The sequence below is a fragment of the Cheilinus undulatus genome, linkage group 6 (assembly GCF_018320785.1).
Source record: "Cheilinus undulatus linkage group 6, ASM1832078v1, whole genome shotgun sequence".
NCBI classification, from domain to species: domain Eukaryota; kingdom Metazoa; phylum Chordata; class Actinopteri; order Labriformes; family Labridae; genus Cheilinus; species Cheilinus undulatus.
The window spans coordinates 35,504,837-35,528,587 of NC_054870.1; the positions used below are offsets into that span (position 1 = coordinate 35,504,837).

At 41.6% G+C, this 23,751-nt stretch overlaps 1 protein-coding gene across 1 annotated transcript in view; it reads left to right on the plus strand.

Moving 5' to 3' along the window:
* The window catches only part of lrmda (leucine rich melanocyte differentiation associated), a 388,232-nt gene that overhangs the window by 280,293 nt on the left and 84,188 nt on the right, over positions 1-23,751 (plus strand). The window lies entirely within an intron of this gene.

A 23,751-nucleotide genomic window follows, 5' to 3' on the forward strand; every position in this document is an offset into this window, starting at 1 on the left:
CGTTCATAGAACCACAAATGGACTAGGGCATATGTCAGATTCATTAATGCTAATTTTAGCTTATAAAACTATATATTGACTTAAATTTCCTACTTATTAAAAGCTTTATTGAACATTTACTGACCAAAATTTAGTAAAAGCGATAGTCTCTTGAGCTAGGGTAAGCAAAGATAGGGTTTATCACCTCAGCTTCTTTTTTTTTAATTATCTTATTGCAGGTAGCAAATGTTTGTGCTACAGCCACCCTCTGGTTGTAGTTTCACATTACAACCAATGAAATTATTACAAAACTATATTTCAGTCAAGAAACTAAGATGATTCATAGTTAAAAACATTTTTCTTTATTAAAAGTTATTTAGTTAGTTTGTACTTAATGCTGTTATTCATATTCTGGGATACCCCTGTCCTTCCATGAGCTTTTGTGGAAGCATCAACCAAGAACAGCACACGTTCCTGCCTTCCTTGTTCCTACAAGGAAAGCCTGAAGCAGGGAGAGAAGCAGCTAAAAAACCCAGAGCAGAGCACAGAATGACATTGATGAAGTCAGCAGCAGAATAAAGGAGGAGCTGGGGTGGAGGAGGATTGCAAAAATTTGCTTGCAGAGGAAGAAGCAAAGCGTAGCCAGACTAGAGCAGTTTAGATATGGCAGCATGAGTGCAATTAACCAATCAGCTGATCTCAATTATATGGCAGCGCTTGACTCCATGGCTTGCCTAAACTATTGCTATACGCTCTTTTTCATGAGTGTTTAAAAGTGCATGAAATCTTTAATTATTTTCAAAACCAATGACTGATTGGGAAGTTAACCATCATGACAGCTACTTAGTCTGCCACACAAAAAATAAGGTTCGTTTGTAATCCATTAAAATTAGATTATTAACATAAGTCTAACAATTATTTAATGTTGATTCATATACTTTTGTATATGTAGGGATGCTCTAAGGATAAAGGAATGGACACCAATGCTCAATACTTAAGTGTCACATTAGTTTAAGTCTTAATGAAACCAGCAAGCTACTTTGAGAAAAACTGAAAATGTTTATGCACAATCATGGTGGCAGAAATCTATCCCTTGGCTTATTCGAGCTTTAATCCATTATACCGCTTTGTGTGTGTTCCTCCGTACAGTGTTAATGGAGACGGGACTCTTCTTTCAGCAGCGACTTTCATGAGCATGCAACAGAGGACGGAGCCAGCGCTGAAAGTCCCTCAGCTGAAGTTTGTGCTTACACAGGCCTTCTTTGTGGTTTTTCGAGCTTGTCAGACATGTCAGGCGCGGGCTAGAAAAAGTATATTGTTTCCAGCCACTTGGATTCCTTTCCCCCCTCTGACATCTGCCACTCTGGCGAGATGATAAATTCTTGCCTCATTAAGCGTGGGTGTGGGATTACAGGCTGACAACACATTAATCACTGGGCTGGGTGGCAGCAGCCCCGCACCAGCTACAGGCATTGTTAACCAAACTTTTCTAATGTGTCACTCTCCGCCCTGACAGCCCATAATCAATCATCCTGATTGGCAGGCCTGATAGATTACACTATTTATACTTTGTGTAATGAAAGCTAGCGTTTCCACCTACTGTCATTGTGGGAACAATGATAGGCCACACCGTTCGGCTGAAAGGGAGCACAGAGAGAGAGAAAGGCCTCAGTAGGTTCAGCTCTGTGAACTTTAAAGGAGGCTGTTGAGCTCCGCGGTGTGAGGTATTGTTTCCCCCTGCGCGGTATAGCTTAAAGGCAGACTTCACACCATCTCTGAGCTATTGTCGTCTTTGTCGCTATCAGTGGCAGGCCAAGCTCTCGCAGGTAAAAACTCTGCTTTGTCTGTGCTGGGATTCAGTTTCCCCGTGACCCCGTTGTTGAGGTGAGGTTTTGTTGTTGGAGCCTCTTTTTCTGACAGAAAGCGAATGATTTACACATGTATAACAACAAAATGACAGGACACCATATACTCTGTGTGCGTGCTTGTCAATGCGCAGAGGTTGAAAGGACAATGGATAATGGATTTCCCTGTTTGCTTAAAAGCTTTAGCACTATGTTACATCTCTTGCACCCTCCCTTAGCTGTATTTTTTTTCCTGGGAACTTGTGGATGAAATGACACACTCTTGGTAGCCTTCAAACATAATAAGGTTATGTTTCTATTCTGTTCATTTTCAGCTGTACGTCTTTGTCTGGAATTAGAGATGTCCCCGACACACCGAGGGAGGATATTGAATATGAGCTCTTAGTTGAGAGGCTGCCAAGCATTTACAGAAAAGAAAAGAGGAAGAAAAAACAGTCCATCATGCTTCTGACAGGCAGTAAATCTGAGACTTTTCTTATGAGACAATGTGCTGTCAGGAAATTAGTTAACTAGACCATATTATGGAGAGCCAGGTAATTTACCCTCAGAGATGCAATCGCAAATAACTAGCAGGAGGCCGCATCCCTGACCTGACATTGCTTTGTGTATAATGCAAAATCTAGTGACATGCTCAATGGGTTCTGTCAGCTGCAGGATTGAATTCTCTGCCTACTGCGTCTCAGTTTGGAGCACGCTGGTCAATTATTTCTGAGGCTGTCAGTGCGTAGGGAGACACTGTTATTTAGTATGTGTTAACTTGGCATCATTAAGACACTCACCTGACAGGGAATAGCACACCTGAACGTTATTTATTTTGATTCCCCGACAGGGGTAACCTTCAAACATGTTGACCTCTCCCTGTTTTTGCAGTTTTGTGAAATCCCACTCGGTCCATTAGAAACAAGAGCTGTCGAGACGGCGGGGAATCAAATGACCGAGAGTCGTCTAATCTAACACGGTAATGCGCAAAGAGAAGCTTCCATTTGTTTGGACAGATCGCTCTGATCACATGGTGGCAGTTCAGTGTCTGTTCACGCTTGTTTGTAGACATTGCTGTCCACACAATATCTTTAAAGACATGTCATTTTGTCATACATCTATGTTTTTTTTTTTTATTTGCCTGCTAGCAAAGCCATGAGCACTAAAGAAGATGTGTGTTCCCTTTAGGTGGTGCATAGTGCAATGGTGCAATATTTTTTCATCTTATTGTGAAAAAAGCCAGATAGACAGCATGATAACACAGCCAAACATTAGAGTTAATTGCTCATTCATAATCCAAACTTTTAATTACAGGAATAGAATAAAAATACTGGTTTTCTCTGTGAAATATCTTTATGCTATAGCTGCATCCATGCTAAACTCTTCTCTGGCAGCCTTTCTTTACCAGCCTGCAGTACAACTTAACCCATAACTACTGCCCCTCAAATGACAATGATTGGCCCATTCATTCTCAGATCAGGAAGCTGCTGTACAGGATTAAGACAGCCTTTTGCCAGTTGTGTGAACACAGCACTGAGAACAACAAACCCAAAGGGTGTTTGACTTCACTTTCTTCTAAAAAGTCATTGTTTCATTATATATTTACACTGGTAGGTTCTTTGCAGGCACATGATTTTGGTGACATGAACGCCTATTGGTGGTCAGGAAGTGAGGGGCAGTCATTAGGAATGAATGGGAATGGAGAAAAGTAGTACTTTAAAGCTCTAAATGGATTTCTCCGCTGCGATTATCATGAGGGGCGGCAGTAGCTCAGTCTGGAAGGACTTGGGCTGGGAAAATCGGAGGGTTGCTGGTTCAAGTCCTGGTCAGACCATATCTGGACTTTGGCCTGGTAGCTGGAGAGGTGCCAGTTCACTTCCTGAGCACTGTTGAAGTGCCCTTGAGCAAGGCACTGAACCACCAACAGCTCACACAGCACTTCAACGAGAGCAGCAAGGCCATCACTCTGACATCTCTCCATTAGTGCATATCCATGGGCATCCTGTTTGTGCATGTGTATTTGCATGTAATTCAGCCTATGTGTGTGTAGCATGTATAACAATAGAGTGTAAACTGTGAATTTCCCTTCAGAGATTAATAAAGTATGAATTGACTTAATTGGAAAATTTCTACATACATAGAAAATTATCCGCACACTTTATGAAAAGGGATTTTTTCCGGTACGGCAATCAGTAACATAATTTACTTAGACATACAGGCCTCCTGGCATCTAGTGTCGTCTAGCAAGTAGAAGGGAGACAAGAGTCTTGAGGAGTTTTGTACTAAGCTAACAAGCTAGCTAAGCCCCTTTAACATGTTAAAAAACCCATGATGTACTATCTACTGATTTAACCTTGTGGGGTGAGCAACCGAGTGATGATGTGCTGTTGACGAATGCCTGTGCTACATAACAGATCTTTAAGGTGAGCCACAGTACCAGTACCAGTTTCCTTTCCTCCATCCTATGTCATTATTGGATCCACATTTAAAAAGCCAAAATGCTACTAAATGCAGAGCCGTTTGGGAGCCAAACAACCAGCTCTACTGGGCTAAGCCTAATGATCTGGATCACGTAAAAGAGACAGATTTCCCGTCACAATGAGCGAGACTGTTTGGACATCAGCTGCGCTAACCCATAGGAAAACTGCACAGCTCTGTGTAAACAGATCATACATAAGCGTTGTGTGACACTGCTCGTCCAGGTTTCAGATGAAGGCCTTTTGAATTCCTATCTGCTGAATTTTTTGAGTTTTTTTAAAACATTTTTTGCCTGAATATTTCACTACATTCAGGAAACAAAAGCTGCTTAGAAATTCAGAATGTCATATTCAGATTTAAGGCTATTTCTGCAGTGGGCTAGTAATAGCTCTGCCTGACACAACTAGCCCTGTGAGCAGCTTCAAAAAATAAAAATAATGATAAGATAATAATCCATCTTGCCAATTAAAATCCAATTAGTATCTATGGTTCTTCAAAAGGCTTCACTATTGATATGACTAGATTTCTCTAACCGGAGCTTTAATGATTTTTGTCTTCTTGACTCGAAGAAATTGTAAGGTTTAAGGACACCAATGTAAAATTTTAACTCAGTGGAAAATGAGTGTTCCTATTCTACTTTTAGCCTCCCTGTCTGTCAACACCAGCAGCAGCCAGGCCTGGTGATGAATGGGAAACCTGATCGAGTAAAACCTCAGCATCACCTCTGTACAGCAGGATGACATGCTTAGGAGGTGACAGCTTCTGTAACAACATCTCTGCATTTATCTTTTTTCTGCTCTCTCTCTTTCTCTTTCTCTCTCTCTCTCTCTCTCTCTCTCTCTCTCTCTGTCTGTCTCTCCTCTCAACAAGTCAAACTACTCTATAATTAATGTCCCTGAGGGCTATCCGCAGGTCAGGCAAGGGGGGGTAGTCTGTTGAGACAGGTAGTCTTGACACCTCCAGCTTTGTAGCTTATGCATGCGGGTGGGGAGGAGGTGAGAGAGGCCAATGATGAGGGCCGGAGCATGTTAGGGTTGGAGGCTAAGACCGGAGATGTACTGTAGGGGTTGAAGGAAGGCAGGCCTAGCTGCGTGACCTCTCCACCTCAGAGACAAAAAGGACGTTTTTTCACGGGATTAACCAGTCAAATGTGGTGCATTAAGGGCTTAGCGTGTCAGGAGCCCCTCGTTTGAGTGACAGAGAGGGAACATACAGTTTCAACAATGTCAGCAACACACACATTTACCCTGAGGTAGGCACTTTATGGTACAAGATAAATTGCTAAGGGATGGTTTTTAAAGCGCAATGAAGTTGTGCAAAGGCATATAAAGACAGGCTTTATTGCATCTTGAATGGTTTACATGTCAAAAGTTTACATAGCAGCCTTGTTGTGAATTCAGGCTTTGCAGCATTTTTTAAAAAAAGATTCAGGAAACTATTTAGCCCTTCTGGTCCTATATAACTCTGGAGTATGCCCTTACATTTGCACCTCTCATGCATCTGTCCAAAATCTACATCCCACTCTGCATTTTACAAACACAGCAGCCTTTTTTCCCCCCAACAATCCCTCTCTGAATAGCCTCTCATCCCTGTGTTTTCTGCTCATGGAGAGGCGTTTTTCTCCCTTTTTTTCTCCTCCTCAAGTTTTGAATAGCAAGAGAGGATGGGAGAAAAAGGGTGATGAACGGGGTGGTGGGAGAATTGGACGGCGGCAAAGAGGAAATTAAGTAGAGACAGAGGAGGAGAGCGAGACATTCTTGTTTAGCGGTGGAAATAATGTGAAAGAGCGAGGGCTGCCCAGGGTGCTGCAGAGGTCTCTGCGGGGGCAGAGAGGTCAAGTGACACTCAGACTGAATTCTTCTGTCATTCATGGGAGTGCTGGAGAGGGATGTGGAGGATTGGCATGGGGCGACAGGGCACAGATGGACAATGGAGAGGGTGAGGATTGTCTATGCCACAATGGTTTAGTATCATCAGTCTGGAAAAAATGTATCATCTTTGGTAGGTTTCTCTGTTTTGATGAAAGCTTAGCAGAGTTACAACCTTCCATTGTCTGAAATATGATTAAAGTAGTTATTAAAATCTTTCACAGGCTAAAACAAAGAGTGCTAGGATCATAATTTTGTATCATCTTGGCCTTTTTTAGACATTTCAGCATCAAATTATTTCCATCTTTCAGTGGTTTTCAAAGGCGTTCTCACCTCTGACTCCTCATTCAGTTTCTATTTGCAGTTGGCGTTCGATTGCAAGCTGACAGATTTGCAATGTCTCTTCCCAGAATAGTTCTGACTTCTTTGCACTCTAAATTGATCCAATTCCATTCTTACTCAAGTCCACATTTATTTATAAAAGATGGGTTATAAAGTTGACCAGAGTGCTATTTAGTTAAAACTGAGCAAGGCCGTGAAAGAACAGAATAAAACAGCAAGAAACATTTCTGAGACTAAAAGGACATTAACATCATTTAAGTGTTTAGACCAAATTAAAAAGAAAAGGTATTTATCATACTGAGCTTAAAGCCAAGGAATGAAACTGTATATCCAAACAGAAGTTAAAACACAAGGCAAAGAGGACAGCCTCAGGCCTGTTCAAGTGTAATTTTATGTTCTGTCCCCGCTTTATCAAAAAAATGAAGAGGCAACAGCTTTGAGAAGAATCAAGAGTGGTTCAATGATAAGATATATATATCTTTAAGGGGTGCAGATAGCCTAGAGATTAGGTTGTGATATACCTTTACAAAACTCCCGCCTTATATTGCCAATGTAAAAGGAGCTTGGCCATGTATGAAACAGACAAATCCTTGGTCATATCACCTATTGATTTCTGAAGAGGTGTTATGCCAAATGAATGAGGGGGCCGTATTTGAGATGTTGACTTATACTTACTTAGGTCAACTTAGAAACAGGTAAGTAGTTGAAGCTGAGGCAGGTTGCAGGCTTGTGGCAAACAGCCACAATACACCAATCTGTTAGTCAGCTCAGTCACATCCCTCATTTATGAGGGCGGACACTGATGTTTGAGGAGAACGCCTTCCATGGGAACAAAGCTAATCTGAAAACAATGGGTCTCTCTTACTTTTGATAATGTTGTCCATGTTACTGACATTTGTACCAAGACATTTCACAGGATATGATAAAAGAATCCCAAAGGATCACCTGATATGCCTTCTCCAGGCAGATGGGTAGGGTACATCGCGAGCATCACTTCCCAGCAGTTTTGCCTGCCAACTGGCAGCGTCCGTCACCAGACGTGTTCGGGGTAATCTGAGAAACAGGCTGAGCCGCGGCGGCTCTGACTTTCATCACACCTGTGCTAAAAGCATGGTGAAGCGCAGTCCCATCTTCCCCTCCCTCCTCCCTGCCTCCTACACCACCAGGCTACATTGAGATGGCAGTGGATCAGATGGGCTCACATCCTGTCAGACTCATCAGATTTCAGCACACCCGAGTGCTTTTGTCAGCTGGATTCCAGACATCTTCTTTCTTTCTCCCCAGAAAGGTTTCCAAAAATGGTGTGTCTCAGGATTTGACCCCCTGGAAACAAAGGAGTCATTGATATGGCTGTAGCTGTTATGCTAATGCTAATGCTGTGCTGTAGATTCATGTGATTTAAGGGTGGTCACGATATGGAATCCAGACCATAGACTGCATATTCTGATGGAGGACGCAACAGCTGGCTGGAAGTAAGGCATTAGAGCTCCCCCAGCTGACTGGCCTAAATAATCAATCCTGCCTCCTTCAGGTTAACTGATGGGACAAAGTTAGATAGGTTACACTTTAATCAGAGATCTAATACATTTTTCCCCAACCTGGATTCTGTCATAATTTTAAGGCTTGGTCCCATTTCCAACTTTTACCCCTACCCAAGTTTCAGAGGTGACCCTCAACATGACTGGGAGAATTCCCAAATCACTTAGTTTTGAGTGTGCCTCTGGAAAATCTGCATTTGAATGGCTATGTACCCCTAGCAATTCCCCTGCTCCATAATGTTAAAGCTGTTAGGCCTTTGTTCTTTTTTGTATTATCGATGCGCATGTTTGCATTGGTCTTATTGTGCATCTTTGTTGCTGTGCACCTCTTTACATGCTACTTCCATGGTTGTTGAGGGTCACCAGTCTCTGGCACTTTTATTTTTTTTTGGGGGGGGGACACCCCTAGATGTGAACACACTAAACATAGAGTTAGGGCTAAGTGGTAGGGGTGTATTGTGACAGTTCCAATACAGGCTGATTTATGTCCAAGTAACTTCTAGAATAGTTTTGTTTGGTTACTTATATAATTAGATAGGAAAGGCACCGCTAACGCAAAAGCAATTAGAAGTGCTTTACAGAGTTAAATAAATAAATAACAATATGAGCAACCCAAAATACATCCCACTGAGGATAAATAAGGTGTTATGATACAAAAAAAATGTTTTTTAGTATAGGACCAAAAAAATGTACAACATGATTAAAGAATGTATCAGATATCCTCAAATTGGGCATTTGATAATTAGTTATCTTTTCTGCACACCTGACAGTGTTGTAGTGCTCTTACATCCCTAAATACAGTCTTACCTTCCCAGCAGACACCAACTCACCTTTAGGTCTTTCCCAATGAAATGGATTTTGTTCACCAGTCCCACATAGTGTCTTCCCAAGGATTTAGGCTCACAGCCTGCTCCATATGCATTGGGCACAGCTCTAAGCTGCCCTGGAAACCCCCCGGTGCTAAAATTCGCTCACAGTCTTTCTTCTTCACCGATTAGAATGCTTGGAAAATCAAAATAATTCACTAATCACGCAGAAAAAAGCAAATGTAATGAACTATTAACAGTTCTGCTGATGAATGTGGTTCTTTGCAGCACTTCAACCAGACTGGAAGAGAAACAAAAACTAAAAATACAGAATTAAAGCTTCCATAAAAGTAGGTTTCTGTTTCAAACTTACACAAGAATATGTTCTGTAGTGGACTTAAACCCACTTGAGGGATCTTTGATGTTCTATCAGTAGGTTTGCAGGTAAAGGTGGGATCCACCAATCAGGGGCGTTGCTATGACACTCAAGAACAGTGACAAGTATACTTCTTTCCCCTTTTTTTCTTATAACAAAGTTGATAATATACAAACTTGATGTCAAATTTAGTGGCTTCTTGTCATATATGACGACATTGGTCTCATAGAGTAATCTACAGGGTCATCTTAACCTTAACCGTTGTATTGGTTGGGAGATTTTAAAACCAGAATAAGGGAACATTTGACATTTTGTCATGTGTGGAGTTTATCATGCCCCTGCCTTGGCCAGGTCTCCTTTTTAATAGAGTTGTTTGTATCTTAATGGGAATACCCCTGGTTTAATAAAGGTTAAATAAAAAACAGACTCACTTTGTTTATGAGAGCTATACCTGTAAAAATACACAAAGATTGCTTTTAGTTTGAATTTCTGTCATAGAATTAGTCTTAGAGACATTATAAATGCCAACACTTGAGTGTTAGAGGCATCATTGCTGAAGTGAGCAGCATAATTACACTGTGTGTCTGCAAAACAGCATAATTACAAGCTACAAGTTGTCAGGGTCTGATTTCACATCAGTCCCTTTTACAGGCCAATCAAAGTCCTTTCATTACTCACACTTACCAGAATCAAGGGCTAATTTTGTTGCAGTAATTACAAGCTTTAGTGTCAAAACAGAGCAGACTACATTGATATTACACACTTAATGAAAATTAAAGCAAATAAGTAGACAGGTATGTGGACATTTCTTCTACTAATTTGCCCTTTACTTTGGTTTTTGAATTTTGCCTCAAGCATCTTTATGTTAATTCCAAATACACCTGTTTTAGTAAATACCATATTTCCATTCAAGGTCAGTTTAATTATGTAAAAAAGACTTACTAGATTCACTAAAACTCTCATTCCTGATAACCTCCAACATCACCTCTGTAAAATTACACAATGTTTGTGTACACGGCCCAGAGCAGGTAGCTGTTTGCTTGCGCACACCGTATCGATCCGCTGTCTTGAAGCGAAGTTCAAGAAGGAGAGAGTGAAGCCGAAAAATTTTTGACTCCCCACGAGGGACCAGGAGAAACAGCTCATCTCAGCACCAAAGAGAAGGAGGGCTGTCATGTTTTGTGTGATGAGCTGAAAGACTAGAGGAGGCCTGGAGCAGCAGGGTATTCCTTCCCCCCATAAACAAACCTCCAAAAACAAACCGAGAAGGAGACGGGACGGTGAGAGAAGAGGGAGGGGCGGACGGGTGTCAGGGAAGAGTGACATGTGTGACAGAGGGCAGTGAGAGAGGAGATGAGAAAAGATGAAGACAAGGATTGTTTCTTAAAAGGAGCATCAGGCTCCTTTTGCCTTCCTCTTTCTGGCCTTCTGGTTTGGACCATTGACTGTATATCAATATGGACGGCTCTTCTCTGTCTCCTTCGGCTATACAGAATAGAAGCCAAAATACAGCGGATTGATATAGTTTGTGCAAGCATATTGCACTGGCGATGTAGTTTGAAGCCAAGAGATGCACAAATTGGAGCTGGCTGGTGGACCTGTGCAACTGACACTGTGCCCCTTTTGAGTCTCACCCCAAGTTTCACTGGGGGTGGCTCTACACTGGAATTTTAAAAGGGGGCGCTGATAAGGGGCGACTGTGGCTCAGTAGGTAAAGTAGTTTGTCCCGCAATCGGAAAGTTGTGGGCTTGATCCTTGGGTAAGACACTTAAAGGGAAACTTCATGATTTTTGAAGTTGAGTCATATAAAATGTATCATATCATGTTGTATCGTATATGACATACCTAGCACTGCAAGAGCATGTAACCGATGACCAAAGCCTGCACTGTAAAAAAGTCACAAAAGCACAGAGGCTTTCTGGGTTTAAAAAAAATGCTTAAAAAGTTTTCAATAGTGCGTACATTTGAACCAACATTGTTTTGTGGCCCTATTTTTTTTTTTTTTTTTTTTTTTTACCAAAAACTCTAAATTCCACAGAGAAACTGTTCCCATCTGTTACGCTACCTAGCCTAGCTTCCAAGTCGGTACAACCAGTTTATCCTTCTTAAAGGAACAATGCTCACTGAAATCAATGGAAGCTTATGCCACCTCTACTGCTAGGTACCTCATACAGCCCAGCGTTAAAAGTACTGAAATATCCCTTTAATCCTAATTTGCTCCATCTGCCTCGTCAGTGGTGTGTAAATGGGTACGGATGCGTTAGCATGGGATTAGCTAATACTGCCATCAGTGATGGAACCTAGGCCATGGCAGCCTCAGAAATGTGTAGCTAAAGTATTTCAAACACTTCCTTGTAGCTGGCTGCAGTAAAGGCAATAGGGACTGATTTCAGTGCTTATGCATAAATAATACCTTTTTTAAATGTTTTTTTTTGAAAGTTTGGCCCCCCAAAGAATCTGCTAAGATAAAAAGCTTAGACCTTCAGAAGTATTTTGATCTTGATGGCATTGAGTTCAAGTCTTAAGTCACAGAGGTTTCTCTGGACATTTAATGCCACTTGTAGTTTTTAGTTTGTAAGAAAGATGACGATACATTTATCACCATATCATCAGCATAACATTGAAACTTTGATTAATAATTAAGCTATCCTGCCAAAATAAATGCAGAAAGCCCCCAAAATTAATAAGAATCAAAAAGCTAGATGATAGACTATCTACATCACATTGTTTTGTTGAGAGTAGAAAGTAATATTTACTTAGGTTCTCAGGCCTCCAGTGCTCCACCCAGCAGGCAGACTCTAGGTCTGTCTGTATGTCTTCTTGTTGTTGCCTATTTCAGGCCCTTCTTACTTCTTCTTTCTAGCATTTAGCTTTCTCTTTGGAGTGTATCAGCACATCAGATAACCTCCAGGTAAAACACTGAAACCTTGAGTTCACACTCAAAAACACACACTCACAGAGGAGTTGCTTCTGTTTGGCTGCTGTGTGCAGGTTGTGTGTATTTCTTCCCCCCCTTTTTGTCTCTTACAGCGTGGAGTTAAGACTGAATCAGCTGTTCACACAACCTTCACACAAACCAGCTCTCAGACATGCACAAAAGCCCAAATGCACACTTGCAAACACACATTTTTGCACACACCTAAAGAGGGGGCTGTGCCTCCGGGGGCCACGTCAGTTACCTGCTGACACACAGGCTAGTGATTGATGAGACGCCGGGGGCGCTGGAGTAGACTTTGTCAGCTGCTCATAATTTATACATCTTATCTCCATCAGAAGAAAAGACAGAGTGCCGCGTTGTGTATATGGAGATGAAAACACTGGGCTTGTTTAGGCAGCGGTGACAGGGTAGCTGCTAGCTGTTAGCCGCCGCACGGAGTGATAACTCAGATTGCTATCTGTTAGCTTTCTCACCGGGTCCCTCTGTGGCCTGAGCCTTCACTCTCTGTGCCTGTGACGAATCCTCAGTCTGTCAGTCATCCTCGCTCACTTTCATGGCCTCTCCGTTTCCCTCTCTTTGTGTCTCCTCTCCTCTGTCTCGCTCTCTCGTGTCTCTATTCCTCCATCCTGTGACCCTCTCTTTTCTCTCCTCTGTCTATCTCCTGTCACATTCTGGGGCCAGACAGGCCCAAGCCTCTGCTGAAAGCTGCTGGCTCTTCCTCACAGGGCGAAGGTCAGGACAGAGACAGGGTTTGAGTTACAGAATAATTAGCTCTGTCAGCATCGTGTTGAAATCAATGTTTAGATGTTATGTGAGGGTGGGCCAGGGCTTTTATTTTGGTACAGTACAGGCAAGACTGCTTTTGATGTTTCTGAGGGCACAAGTGGGACAGTTGTCATGTTCTACTGTATTTAGGTGAGAGGATATCTTTTTTCAGTCTGGATTATTGTGCAGTAAAGAGGCTGTATTACAGAGAAAGGGATACTGTCTTTTGTCTAGAAACAAAAGCAGCATCTTTGATTTGGATTTTGTAATTTATATTTTTATTTTCCAGTAGTTCAAGCCGAGAAAAGAAAGACGTGTATCTCTGATCTGCACACAGACCTTGTCAGTGGTAAATGAATGTGACTCCTGTTGCCCTGTACACTCAGTGTTTGATATCATTTCTCCGAATGTGAAAAGAAAGTTTACCAACCCACAGAACTTCACCTTACTCTCCTCCAATTGTGTTTTTAGCACGCTTTGTTCTCCCAAATTGTGTTCAGATGTTTTTAAGAGTGTCAGTTAACTACTGCATCAGCAAAACAACTTTGATTCCGTAACCCCTTCCCACTATTGATCTTGCCTTGTAGATAAAAGAGCGCTCTCTCTGAAATCATGCATTTTTCATTGTGGTATCAATGGCAGCCTTTGCATTTGGCATCCCACTTAGCTTAAAGCTATACTCACAAATGCTGTCTGTTTTGCTCTATTGATTCAGAGGCTTTGCATCTTGTGTATTTGAGAAATCAGTCCCCTGGTATCACTTTAGTTTGTCTTTGATCAGCCTGATTGCTGTAAACAGACACAAAGATTCAAGCAAATTATTCTAATTTATGTGTTTTTGAGGAGATTAGCATCATGCTTTGTGTTAAACATTCAACTTGGAGCACTCTGTCATAATTAACAAAGTGTGCTCTGTAATTTAAATCCCCATGATGTTAAGGCTAACAGCTGCTTTGTCCAGTCATTGCCTGTGAAATACTTTCAGTAACACCAAGGCGAAAGCCTTAAAGGATCTTCCTGTGCTCTTTCTAAAAATGTTTGAAACGTGCTCTTACCAGATTTAGCGAGTACCGGTTGGACCCCCTTTTGTCTTCAGAGCGACCTTAAGTTTTCATGGCATAGTTTCAACAAGGTGTTGGAAACATTCCTCTGATATTTTGGTCCACATTGACGTGATATCATCACGCAGTTGCTGCAGGTTTGTCAGCTGCACATCCATGATGCCACTCTCCTGTTCCAGCACATCCCAAAGGTGCTCTGTTGGATTGAAAGCTGCTGGCTGTTGAGGTCTTTGGAGTACAGAGGCCTCAATCTCATGTCAAGAAACCGGTTTGAGATAGTTGAGCTTTGTGACATGGTGCATCATCCTGCTGGAAATAGCCATCAGAAGATGGGCACACTGTGGTCATAAAGGGATGGACGTGATCAGCAGCAATACTCAGGTAGGCTGTGTCATTTAAACGATGTTCAACTGGAGCAAAAGGGCCAAAGTGTGCCATGAAAATATCCCCCACACCTTTACACCACCAGCAACCTGAACCATTAATACAAGGCAGGATGGATCCATGCTTTCATGTTCTTCATGGCGCATTCTGACCCTGCCATCTGAATGTTGCAGATGAAATCAAGACTCACCAGACCTGGCAACATTTTTCCAATCTTCTGTTGTGCAATTTTGGTGAGCCAGTTGGAACTGTAGCCTCATTTCCTGTTCTTTGCTGATAGGAGTGGCACCTGGTGAGGTCTTCTGCTGTTGTAGCCTGTCTGCTTCAAGGTTTGGCATGTTGTGCACTCAGAGATGGTATTCTGCATACCTTGGTTGTAACGAGTGGTTATTTGAGTTACTGTTGCCCTTCCATCATCTCGAACTCGTCTGCTCATTTTCCTTTGACGTTTGACATCAACAAGGCATTTTCATCCACACAACTGAGTCTCACTGGACAATGTCTGTAAACTCTAGAGATGGTTTCCGAGAATATCAGCAGTTTCTGAAGTACTCAGACCAGCTTGTCAGCACCAACACTCATGCCATGTTGAAAGTCACTTAAATCCTCTTTCATCCCCATTATGATGCTCAGTTTGAACTTCAGCAAGTCGTCTTGACCACCTCTACATGCCAAAATGCATCAAGTTGCGGCCATGTGATTGGCTGGTTAGCTATTTGAGTTAACAAGCAATTGAACAGGTGTACCTAATCAAGTGGCCAGAGTGTATATGTTTAAACACATTCAATCACCTCATTGTTTTGGTAAAAACTTTGCTATATGTTAAGCTTGGGACTTGGACATTAAAATGAGTATCATCTGGGTCTTGTTGGCATTAAGTACAACTTTTCAGTCACAGACATTTCTCTAAACATCATTAAATGTCACTTCTAGTTCTTTAGTTGCACTGGCTAAGGAAGACAACAAGCATATGCTACCATATCATCAGCATCAAAATTTAACTTTGTGTCAGTAATGTTTCTACATCAATTAGTTATAGAATGTGTAAATAATCAATCAAATTGGGGGACACCATTTTGAACATTTACAAAACATTGAATGTTGTTTGTAGTTTACTATTTGGACTTTCTATCAAAGACGACGATACATACGTTACCATATCGTCTGCATATAAATGACACTTTGCAGGGGCACAGATGGCCTAGTGGTTAGGTTGCACCCAATGTACGCAGGTGGCCTACGTCTCCTTTCCCGCATGTCTCTGTTCCTATCATTCATCCATGCTTTTGACTCTTCAAGAAATTAAAGACTTAAATAAAAAAGGCCATATATATATATATATATACAGTATGTATTAAATATACTTTAGGGCTGTCAAAGTTAACGTGTTAATATCGCGTTAACTCAAATCACTTTTAACGCCACTCATTTTTTTGTCACATGACCAACGCATGCGCATTGTGTTATACCCTTGATCCATCCCATAGTCTGCCAGACTAGGAAGCGGCGCCGTCATGATGCAGTGCAAGCGAGCAGAAATGGATACAGGACAGGGACTTTTGAATGGCAGGTTCAGCTTTCAGATCATGCCAGATAAGATTGAAGTTATTTGCTCTTACTGACGACATGAACTGAGTTACCAGGAGTTCGTAGAGTCTTAAAAAGCCCGAACCACCCGCTGGCCAAGCACACCACCAAAGCAGAGGGCCGCCTTCCTTAGCCACGCTGGATTGTTTACAACGGAGACGCTCAGACAACACTGCAAGCAGGGATGGACTCGCTATCTGGCATACTGGGCATTTCCTGGTGGTCGACGCACTTTTGGGCCAGCATGATTTATTAATTTATTTATTTCCATTATGTTTCGGCTCCAGAGCTGCACTGTCCCTTCTAAAGGTCCGTTTGCTCCCTCTCCCATCTACACTCAGCTCCTGCTTGAAAGCGAAAGTATTCGGAGAAAACTAATCTTATGCGCGTAAACGATTGACTGGGACTGTAAATAAACGCCAAATTAAAAAACAACAAAAAAACAGGAAATCAAGATGCTGCAAACGCGTCAAAGACACTGCAGTCCCTGTAGGAGACGGTCTGATGCTGGTGAATATACAGCAACATCGTGAGGAGGAGGAGGAGACAGAGCAGGACAGGCTGGTGTGTAACAGGTGAGCCTGAGAGTGAAGCCGTGAATGAGCTCTGTAGAGTATCATAATATAACCTAAAAAGCATTATTACACTGTGGGTCTTCTTTATCTATGAAGAATAAATGTTTGAGATTAAATCTGTTGCTCTTCTATGATCTGAAGAATAAAAAGACGGTTAAGCCCTCTTACTACACCTTAAAAGTTCTCCACTGAGACTTCTATTACTTTGTGTGTTCATGAGTTTTGAAAAGTAGCTTCAAATGTGTGTTTATTGACATTATTCCAGTAGATCTGCTGGACTGAAGACAGTAATTTCTTGCTGTCAGCATTTATTTTACATTTGGGCATTTTTTAGTTTGAAAATAAAAATATGATAATAGCAGACATTTTTTAAGTAATTGCTTTTTCTCTTGAGTAGGGCAGATGTCACATCCTCTGGTTAATTTAGTTAAGTTTTCATTATTTTCTCCTCATGTTTCCCAGTCTTGTCATTTCCTGTTTTATTTTGTATATTTACCTTGGCTGTGTCCGAAACCACTCACTCATTCCCTACTCCCTATCAGCTATATAGTGAGTAGCATATAGTGCACTGTATGGTGGACTCAACTGCAAAACATAAAAATGATTTCGGACTCTACTCCAGCTGTGAGCAATGACATCATCGCCGTCTCACAATTAAAATGTTTAGCAACAACGGCTTGTAGATTTCCATGACAACGGCTGAAGATCGTATTAACAGTAAAATTTCACTGAAAAAATGATCTTAAATGTGATGTATTTTCCCCCAAAAAATAAAAAAAGCGTTAAGTGTAAACGATTAGGAATGATCTTTGAGGGATTTAAACTTAACTGATCATGTTCTTTATGTCCATGTGTGATGATGAGATCTGTTGTTCCGAGTTCAGCTGCTGAGAACACAGGATTTGACTTCTAGAAGTCTACATTTGGACTCTACATCGTGTTTTTTTTTTTTAGTAATGTTACACTGAGGTCAGTATCTCCATCTGTTGTCCTTGGTGGGCTTGAGTTTACCATGTCATGCTCTCAGCAGATTTTTGGAGCGTTCAGGATTTTTGAGCTTAGACTAGAGAATTTTTTGGACATTATCTGTTTTTGTTTTGGGTTGTTGACATGAACATTTGCATAAAGAAAGCATTTTTGTCCACTTATGTTGATAAGGGTATTTAAATCTTAAGAAATAGTCCTGTAACGTACATTTGGAACAGAAATAAAGTGCTATTAATTTGCGATTAATCTTGAGTTAACAGATTATATTTTTAATCCCATTAACTTACTGTGTTGTCAGCTCATGATGCTTAGGTTAACAGCTGCTGTGTTTTTTTGTTTCCTTGGAAATACTTTCAGCAACACTGAGGCAAAAGTCTTATTTCTAAGGATGTATCTGTACTCCTTTTAAAAATGTTCATACCGTGTTCTTACCAGACGTACACCTTGAAGGAAAAATTGAGAATAGAGGTCCAATATTACCTTTCCCACCAAATAGTGGTTGGCATTGTGCTGCTGACGCTTGTCAGGTGTTAAACAACACTTTGGACCAAGGACAGACAAATGAGAGAGTCCTCCTCTCTAATAGAATCTAAAAAGATGAAAAATATAGTGCAGGAGGCAGGAAGGACTAGTCAAAGAGGTGACCATCAGCATCTCAGCAGCGTGGTTTGGCAGCCTCCAGCCTGCCATGGTGTAATTGGAGAGAAAACATATATGGGAGCAAATAACCCCCTGTCAGGGGCATTAAAAGGAGATGTTGTGACGACTGAGAGCCCTGCCAGCTGAGCACAGCAAAGTGGAGGGGAAGAATAAGGCCCATCAAATGGAAAAAAAAACCTGCTCGAAGGAACCGTACATCCAAATATTCTAGATAATTGTCGAGCAGTGGAGGAAAAAGAGCATCCATGTTTGTTTGTGGAACTTTTTCCCAGATAGAAAAACAGATCTTTGTCACTTTTCTTATCCGTAGGTGTCAGCTTTTGATTGATTTGACGTGTTGACTTTGAGGAGTGTAATTTGAAAATGCTAGAAGTAGATGCGCTCAACTTGTATTACTTTGGAGTGATATAAAGGAAGGAGATGGGAAATTTGCCTCAGTCAAAATTTTGAACTAAAATGGTGGAGGAAAACAAGCAAGCAGCATTTTATAATTTAAACAGATAGATGGTTTTACTCTATGGAGAGTGGCATTAGCTACAATTTGACTTCTCCCTTTATATGAAAGGCTTTTATTGAAATTGCATCTCATTTTACCATCAAAATATGAGCAGTGTTTGGCCCAGAAACAAGCTCCTCTGAATCCTTCATGGACTTTGTAGAGAGGCCTCTGGTGCCATTGTAACCCTCCAAACCTTTGTTTGATAACCAAACACTTAGAGTTTGGCATTGCCTCTTAAATGATCAAATTATCCAAGCTTCTAAGTCATGCTCTTTTTCCAATTTTTCTCCCATGCCTCCTCTTCGATCGTCACAAAAGAATTTGCCCGTCTCTCCTGAACCTCCCCTGTGTTTGGAAACCTCCCTGACCTCGCCATTCAACTGAGCGTGTCAAAATGTTAATGAGGATCCCCCCGAAAAGCGCTCCGAGGTTAAATAAAGTCTTCATAAGCTGTCGGTCAGAATTCAATAATTTATTTACTTGGCATGTTTCCACTTTCCCTGCCACTCTGCCTCACTTCTTGTTTCTATCCGGGGACAGGGCTTGTCTTGTTGTGTTTTGTTTAATTTTTTTGTGTGTGCAGGCAGCTGTGCAGGCAGCCTTTTGTCTGTGCACGAGATTGCTGCTTTAGCTCGGTGGCCCCTCTCATTAATCATCCGGTCAGACTATTTATAATGCGGCAGCCAAGCCGCCACCTCGGTTGCCATTGGCTTTTGTCACCGTGGCACTCTGTTTTGTGGCAGGAGGAAGCCTAATTATTAACTGTTCAGATGACAGGCAGCGCTGTTCCATCAACACGGCTGGCTGACAGTCACACTGAGGTGAGCACCCGCTGAGCAGACAACTGAAAACTGTACACCCAGATCTTTGTCTTTAAAGTGTATTTTGACACCTTGAATTACTTTTTAATATTGCAAACTAGTCCTGAACAAATGCACGAAAATCTTCTGAAAAAAACACTGAAATGTCAAAGTACATCTTCGCCATGCATGGACTTGCACCTTTTATCTGCCAGATCTTCAAATGAGCTGCAAAATGTTTGCAGTAAACACACAAACTTGTTAAATCAGGTAATTATTCTTTAATTACATTCTGAGGTTAATCACAGCCATCATTACTGAGCTGTTTCATTGGCAGCGCCATCTAATTTTATATGAAACGGTGCTGGCAGACGCTGCCAGTCATGAGGGCTGTTTTCTTCTTATTAATCACTTATGTTCATGCTGGGTACAGATATCAAACTAGCATGAATAATTAAATCACTCACTGCTTTGCTTTGCTACGCAATTCCATATCTTGCAAATCCAAGGAAGATTAAGATGGCGCTGGACTTGAAGTGTCAAAAGGATATAATACGTTTCCTTTTTGTGGTGGAGAAAAAAAGAATTAGTGAAAGCCTCCTGCAGAATGACAGTCTTTGTTATTTGTCTTCTGACTTCCTAGCAGACAGCTATCAGGAAGAAAGAGAAGTCACTGTGCACCGCCAAGAGAAGAAAAAATGTGAGTCAGACTTTCCCCTCCTCCCTTCTTTCCCCAAAGCTTGAGATCCCCCATCCAAAAAAAATGAAAAGGATCAAGTTGCTGTCACTGTCACCGAACAAACATAAACTTTTCTGGCACCCAATAAATAGGCAGTGTGGCATTGTTCTCAAAGCCAGACAGGTGTGTCTGCCTCAGCGATGATGGATTCCATTATTCTGTATGGAAAGCCTGTTGGCTTTCTTGTCATATGTTGTCACACATCTCTCTCCGGAGAGAGAAAGGTTTGAAAGATGGCCAAAAGTAATTACACAGACGCGTCCCTGATGCTGTTGCCGTGTGTTTTCTCCTGCTCATCACGGCTGAAGGTAGAAAAAAAATCTGTTACCCACAGCTATATTTCACAGGGAGACGAGGAGTGCAGACATGTCGGTGCTCCACCACTCTCCTTGTTGTGTTGATTGCTAGCTCATTAACCCGTCAGCTTTATTTTTCCAACCTATGAACGTGAGCTTTGGGAAAGGGCCTTGGGCACTTTTACTCATTGCAAAGGTGGAGCAGCAGGCCCTGATCCGGGTGTGTGGTGATGACATTATTTGCACCTGAATGGCAGGTACATCAACATCTCCTTGTAAACGTATCAAAGGAGAGACAGTGGCACCTTTGTTCTCCTCGCAGGCCCACTTGGGTTGCTGACAGCTTGCTGATTGATATTATCATTCTTAATGTCAGTAAATAGTGCCATGCCAGATAAAGAACCTGTTTCCTCTTGGTACTGGAGAGCTCATTTATCTTTCCGCAGCTCGCCCTGGCATATGCCGAAATTGGAGCCGGAAGTAGTCTTCTATTTCAGTCAGAAAGGGATGCGTTTTCTCCCTCACCCTCTCCTAATCTGCTCCCTCTGTCCCGCTTTCTCCTCTTGTCTCTGTCTTGCTGGTAATTTTGATTCTGAGTGAGTGAGACTTAACTGGGAGGAAAGATAGAGCTTAAGTCAGTTGTAATATGTTAGGACAACTCTTGATTAGATTCTGTCAGAGTGAGGTCTCTCTGTGTCTCTCTTAGCGCAGTCTCGGTTTTCCTGGAGCACCAGCTCAACCATGAACAGATATGAGGCCTATGAGAGCCTCTGCAGGGCTAGTTTACTAGGAGTGCATGACACAACATGATATCCTTATCAGAAGGTATTAGCTTAAAAAGTTCATTATGAACATCAACAGAGATGACAGTTTCTGTGATATTTAGAACCATCTCATTGGCTGTAAACATCAGACTGTATCAACTATAAATATCAGTCGTATGTATGAAAAGTTTGATTAGTTTTAGGCAGGATTAAAAGACCTCTATCAGCTAAAGTCTTTTTTTATCCTCATTTCTTAAACTTTAATGTGTGTTTTAAGGGCTGAAATTTTTGCTCTGAACTACATTTATATATCAGTATTGGCTGATGAATACAAAATATGGGCAAAAATTCAATATTTTGCATCCCTATGTTTTACTTGAATAAAGGACTTGTTAGGATGATATTTCTTTTAAGGGGTAAGACACTAAAAATGATTTCAAGAAGGAAACGCACTACAAGACAATCAGGATGATTTTGGGCCCGAATAACTATTTTTGTAACCTGACACAACAGATGGATGTGTATCACACATCCATCTGGAAAAACCTTCGATATCCAGTGTTTGGGAAAAGGCAGAGCCTTTGAAAAAAACTGAGGATGATTGGATGAACGTTCTGTCTGTCACATATTTACAGGCCAATCAGAGCAACAAAACACGTGACGTTTCCACCACTACCGAGGCGCGTGTGCGCCGCTACTGAGGAATAAACTCCACATATAACTGCATAACGCAAACCTTGCCGACTAAGACATCTCAGTACAGGACTTGAGTTGTTTTTTGAAGAGAAAACAACTTAATGCTGTTCTTTGTTTTTCTTTCAATGAAGAAACGTTGCCAAGTTCTGATAGAACTGGCATTTTTTCAGCATCCACGCTAATGCCTTCTGCCATAATTGCACCGGCTTTTCGTTGCTGCTTGCTTACGTCACAACTCTGCTGCACCCGAAAGTACTGCCCCTTGTTGCTGATTGGTTATGTCACTTTCTAACCGGGCCCAAACAGATCAGATGGGAGCTTTGCAAGATGGATTCGCCAGAGAAACACAGAAACAGGCATATCCATCTGCTACGCAAGGTTACCATTTTTGAAAAAAGTACTAGATTTTTCAATGGTTTCAGAGATAATCCCGCAATCTGTCTCTCTTAAGTGGTCCACATCATTTGGCTCAGCTCAGCAGAGCTAGTTGTTTGGTTCCCAAACAGCTCTTCATTTAGTGCCAGTTTGGCTTTTTCAATGTGTATTAGGTAACAATAAAGGATGGAGGAAAGGAAACTGACATTCAATTTGGGGCTTACTACAGTGTCTGACATTAATGAGCCATTTTGCAACACAGACTCATTCACAAATGGCTCATCATCACTTGGTCGCTTACCTCAAAAAGTTTATTTGGTTGATTGTACAGCACCATTTCAATTGAAAACATGTTTATGACAAAATGAGGATTTTTGATGTTAAAGAGGTTAGCGCAGTACAAGACTCATCAAGACTTTTGTTTCCCTTCACCTGACTAGAGGATGCTAGGAGGTCTGCAGGACTGAGTATCTGGGATATTTACTGCCTCTACACCAGGTAAATCTGTGAAACTGTATATAGAAATTTTAATTGATAATTAGAGTATAGAGAACCATTTTGAGCTCTTCTAGAGTGCTAACTTTCCCTCCGTTCCCACTTATCCCTAATGGGTGTCCCCCACTTCCTGACCCCCAACAGACATTCGGGATTTCATGTGATTGCAAACAACCTATGTGCATCAGATCAGCATTCTGTGTGCTATCCTCTTTAGATAAAATGCATCTGTTTGGCCTGGCTCAGATTGGATTTTGGAGCTGACCAGAAAATATTTTTTTCCTATTTTTGTTGTGGTCAAATGAAGAAGTGCACTCTCTCCTTTTCTTCAACTTTCTTTATGACATCTAAACTTTTTTTAAGGTCCTGGCATTGCTGGGCTCTTTTCTGAATAGCTGACCTAACCTTCAATTTCCACATACAACGAACACACCACGAAATCGCCAGCGAATCATACCGCAGAGCAAATCGCTGCCTCTCTAGTCTATCAGAGCATTTCCACAGCCGGCGCGCCAGACCAATAGCGGCGCATGCCTAGACTGACACTTCACTCCGCTTCATTCGAAATACACTGCAGGTCTATTTTCAGCGCCGGCTGCTGCCAAACTGCGCCAATACCCGTCGATCAGAAAGCTCCAGAAGAGGAAGTCACAAGTGTAGAATATCTGGTTCTTTCAAAACACAACACAATGCACAGACTCCTGATCATAAATCATCACTATATCAACATTATGTCTCATCCTGCAGTGAGAGCAAAGGGTCAGTGGGTCACAGAGCTACAACGGCACCATTGACGAGGAAAAGTTAACTTTTGAGGACATTTAGCCAAAGAATTTTACATAAAACCACAGATCTTTAAAGCAAACATTAACTTTTTAACTTCCTAATGTACTCACTCA